This window comes from Schistocerca serialis, unplaced genomic scaffold (genome assembly GCF_023864345.2).
Source record: "Schistocerca serialis cubense isolate TAMUIC-IGC-003099 unplaced genomic scaffold, iqSchSeri2.2 HiC_scaffold_303, whole genome shotgun sequence".
In the NCBI taxonomy this organism is placed as follows: domain Eukaryota; kingdom Metazoa; phylum Arthropoda; class Insecta; order Orthoptera; family Acrididae; genus Schistocerca; species Schistocerca serialis.
Genome location: NW_026047871.1, coordinates 150001 through 155000, shown reverse-complemented (window position 1 = coordinate 155000; position 5000 = coordinate 150001). Strand labels below are relative to the sequence as shown.

General features: G+C 51.6%; 1 non-coding gene across 1 annotated transcript in view; it reads right to left on the bottom strand.

The window, feature by feature from the left end:
• Nucleotides 1–1472, bottom strand: part of LOC126444831 (small subunit ribosomal RNA) — a 1909-nt gene extending 437 nt beyond the window's left edge. Inside the window, exon 1 of the ribosomal RNA XR_007582778.1 lies at nt 1–1472. This exon is cut by the window's left edge and continues 437 nt beyond it. This is a non-coding gene — a ribosomal RNA (small subunit ribosomal RNA).
• Nucleotides 1473–5000: the final 3528 nt, after the last annotated feature.

The window sequence follows — 5000 nt, the reverse complement described above, 5'->3', positions numbered from 1 at the left end:
TGACAGCACGAAGGATGTCACGCGACTAGTTAGCAGGCTAGAGTCTCGTTCGTTATCGGAATTAACCAGACAAATCGCTCCACCAACTAAGAACGGCCATGCACCACCACCCACCGAATCAAGAAAGAGCTATCAATCTGTCAATCCTTCCGGTGTCCGGGCCTGGTGAGGTTTCCCGTGTTGAGTCAAATTAAGCCGCAGGCTCCACTCCTGGTGGTGCCCTTCCGTCAATTCCTTTAAGTTTCAGCTTTGCAACCATACTTCCCCCGGAACCCAAAAGCTTTGGTTTCCCGGAGGCTGCCCGCCGAGTCATCGGAGGAACTGCGGCGGATCGCTGGCTGGCATCGTTTATGGTTAGAACTAGGGCGGTATCTGATCGCCTTCGAACCTCTAACTTTCGTTCTTGATTAATGAAAACATACTTGGCAAATGCTTTCGCTTCTGTTCGTCTTGCGACGATCCAAGAATTTCACCTCTAACGTCGCAATACGAATGCCCCCGCCTGTCCCTATTAATCATTACCTCGGGTTCCGAAAACCAACAAAATAGAACCGAGGTCCTATTCCATTATTCCATGCACACAGTATTCAGGCGGGCTTGCCTGCTTTAAGCACTCTAATTTGTTCAAAGTAAACGTGCCGGCCCACCGAGACACTCAATAAAGAGCACCCTGGTAGGATTTCAACGGGGTCCGCCTCGGGACGCACGAGCACGCACGAGGCGGTCGCACGCCTTCGGCTCGCCCCACCGGCAGGACGTCCCACGATACATGCCAGTTAAACACCGACGGGCGGTGAACCAACAGCGTGGGACACAAATCCAACTACGAGCTTTTTAACCGCAACAACTTTAATATACGCTATTGGAGCTGGAATTACCGCGGCTGCTGGCACCAGACTTGCCCTCCAATAGATACTCGTTAAAGGATTTAAAGTGTACTCATTCCGATTACGGGGCCTCGGATGAGTCCCGTATCGTTATTTTTCGTCACTACCTCCCCGTGCCGGGAGTGGGTAATTTGCGCGCCTGCTGCCTTCCTTGGATGTGGTAGCCGTTTCTCAGGCTCCCTCTCCGGAATCGAACCCTGATTCCCCGTTACCCGTTACAACCATGGTAGGCGCAGAACCTACCATCGACAGTTGATAAGGCAGACATTTGAAAGATGCGTCGCCGGTACGAGGACCGTGCGATCAGCCCAAAGTTATTCAGAGTCACTAAGGCAAACGGACCGGACGAGCCGACCGATTGGTTTTGATCTAATAAAAGCGTCCCTTCCATCTCTGGTCGGGACTCTGTTTGCATGTATTAGCTCTAGAATTACCACAGTTATCCAAGTAACGTGGGTACGATCTAAGGAACCATAACTGATTTAATGAGCCATTCGCGGTTTCACCTTAATGCGGCTTGTACTGAGACATGCATGGCTTAATCTTTGAGACAAGCATATGACTACTGGCAGGATCAACCAGGGAGCTGCGTCAACTAGAGCTGAGCAGCCGGCCGCCCGGGAGTGTGTCCCGGGGGCCCGCGCGAACACGCAAGCGTCCGCTCAATTATTCTGCAAACAGGAGGAGGCTGAGCTCCCCTGCACAACACACCTCGAAACCCTCTCAGGTCCCGGCGGCGCGCAGCGCCGTCCTAAGTACTTGGTCGGGTTCGAGAGAGGCGCAATCGCCCGGAGTTAGGCGAGTAGACGCTTTAGGTGCGACCACCCGTGCTCCCAACTGAGCTTGCCGCTGCCGACAGAGGCCCGGGAGCGTGCTGTCGTGGCATTGCCGGCGGGAGACAACACGCGCCACCTACGGTGACCGGCAGCTCCAACGCCAGCGCCACAGAAGGACAAAAGCCCCACTTGGGTGCCGAAGCGAACTCTCCCAGCACAGCGCACGCGCCAACACGTCCGCACAGCTGCGATACAAACCACCTGCGAGAACCGCTGGGGCGACCGAGCAGCAGACGGCGTCGCGGCGCCGAGCGCCGGGCGGCGGCGCATCCTCAGCGCACACAGTCCTCAATCGGACCAGCACACTGCAGATGGCCACCGCGCTTCGCACCGGGCCCGCGAGGACCTACTTTGGCCGCAAGGCGCCGCGAGCAGGGGGCGCCGGCGCGCAGCTGCGCCGCCTGCCGCGTCCGTCGGCCGGCGCGCCTGCCACTGGCCGCCCCCACCAGCCGGCTGTAGCGCGTGCGCCCACGCACCGCGCTGCCAGCACGCCGGGCGGCCCCCCCTCACCGGCCGGGGACGGTCCCACCCAGCCACCGCCGCGTATCGCCTCACACCCAGATCCCCTTTCGCGTTCGTGGGCATGGTGGGTCCCCTTTCACGTTCGTGGGCATGGTGGGTATCCCTGAAACAACCGGTTAATAGCTCGACCGATCGTCGCCAACACTGATTCACCTCTAGCGAGAACAACCGCACCACAACGGGTTACCTGTTGTTCATTTGCGTAACGTCACCAGCAAACGTAGACGTCCATCGCCATTTGCAACGAGTATTGCATGCCTGTGTCAGGTGTCACAACACACTACGTCTGCCCACATAGACGCAACAACATGTGCACGCCTCGAGAACACGTGGAAGGTAGCCCCCGTACGTATGCGGTGTCCATTGCGCGAACGACTGTCAGCCGGCCTCTGCAGGATGTCGCAGATGTGGAACGCGGTGCAACATGCTATCACGGTGTGTGAGAAGAGACGACTACGTCCGAATACACGCTCCACTACATCAACAGACTGCTCATGCTGATCGCCATCCAGGGCGTCCGTTCCTCCCACACGTCTGAATGGCGTACCACACTGCAATCCAGCTCTTATAGGGAGACGACACGTAGCTGCGTGCACAATATTTGGACTGTATGGTCTGCCGTTGCTAGGCGCAGTCGTCGTACGGTCACACATGTGCCACGATGTATCATTCAGTACATACGGACCAATGTGCAGTACAGTTTGTGGGTTTTGCGTACATCGGCGGACAGGTGACAGGCCGTACCACAACGTAGGCTGAGTACGTCGGCATGCGAAGGGCATTGAACATGCAAACTTCTCAACGACCAGCTTGCGAAGGCAGGGGGGAAGGGGGGGGGGGGCATGTACGTCCTGCTGCTATCCACATTACAGTGTATAGCAGGAGCATGTGGAAAGTCAGCAACACCTGCAAGGTGTTTAACATGACGCGATACACAGGGGACCGGGCAGTGCGAATAGCGAACTATATTGCGAGGGTTGCGGTTAGGCAACACTACACTAATTTAACGAGTTGCATAACAATTACAGAGCAGGTTCAGCGACAACGTGCGTCAGGTTAAGGCGCAATATAGGTTAGGTTGAGGCACAATATAGGTTAGGTTAAGGCACAACATGGGTTACGTTAAGGCACAAATTGGGTTACGTTAAGGCACAACATGGGTTACGTTAAGGCACAACATGGGTTACGTTAAGGCACAAATTAGGTTACGTTAAGGCACAAATTAGGTTACGTTAAGGCACAAATTAGGTTACGTTAAGGCACAAATTAGGTTACGTTAAGGCACAAATTAGGTTACGTTAAGGCACAAATTAGGTTACGTTAAGGCACAAATTAGGTTACGTTAAGGCACAAATTAGGTTACGTTAAGGCACAAATTAGGTTACGTTAAGGCACAAATTAGGTTACGTTAAGGCACAAATTAGGTTACGTTAAGGCACAAATTAGGTTACGTTAAGGCACAAATTAGGTTACGTTAAGGCACAAATTAGGTTACGTTAAGGCACAAATTAGGTTACGTTAAGGCACAAATTAGGTTACGTTAAGGCACAAATTAGGTTACGTTAAGGTACAATATGGGTTAGGTTAAGGTACAATATGGGTTAGGTTAAGGTACAATATGGGTTAGGTTAAGGTACAATATGGGTTAGGTTAAGGTACAATATGGGTTAGGTTAAGGCACAACGTAGGTTAGGTTAAGGCACAACGTAGGTTAGGTTAAGGCACAACATAGGTTAGGTTAAGGCACAACATAGGTTAGGTTAAGGCACAACATAGGTTAGGTTAAGGCACAACATAGGTTAGGTTAAGGCACAACATAGGTTAGGTTAAGGCACAACATAGGTTAGGTTAAGGCACAACATAGGTTAGGTTAAGGCACAACATAGGTTAGGTTAAGGCACAACATAGGTTAGGTTAAGGCACAACATAGGTTAGGTTAAGGCACAACGTAGGTTAGGTTAAGGCACAACGTAGGTTAGGTTAAGGCACAACGTAGGTTAGGTTAAGGCACAACGTAGGTTAGGTTAAGGCACAACGTAGGTTAGGTTAAGGCACAACGTAGGTTAGGTTAAGGCACAACGTAGGTTAGGTTAAGGCACAACGTAGGTTAGGTTAAGGCACAACGTAGGTTAGGTTAAGGCACAACGTAGGTTAGGTTAAGGCACAACGTAGGTTAGGTTAAGGCACAACGTAGGTTAGGTTAAGGCACAACGTAGGTTAGGTTAAGGCACAACGTAGGTTAGGTTAAGGCACAACGTAGGTTAGGTTAAGGCACAACGTAGGTTAGGTTAAGGCACAACGTAGGTTAGGTTAAGGCACAACGTAGGTTAGGTTAAGGCACAACGTAGGTTAGGTTAAGGCACAACGTAGGTTAGGTTAAGGCACAACGTAGGTTAGGTTAAGGCACAACGTAGGTTAGGTTAAGGCACAACATAGGTTAGGTTAAGGCACAACATAGGTTAGGTTAAGGCACAACATAGGTTAGGTTAAGGCACAACATAGGTTAGGTTAAGGCACAACATAGGTTAGGTTAAGGCACAACATAGGTTAGGTTAAGGCACAACATAGGTTAGGTTAAGGCACAACATAGGTTAGGTTAAGGCACAACATAGGTTAGGTTAAGGCACAACATAGGTTAGGTTAAGGCACAACATAGGTTAGGTTAAGGCACAACGTAGGTTAGGTTAAGGCACAACGTAGGTTAGGTTAAGGCACAACGTAGGTTAGGTTAAGGCACAACGTAGGTTAGGTTAAG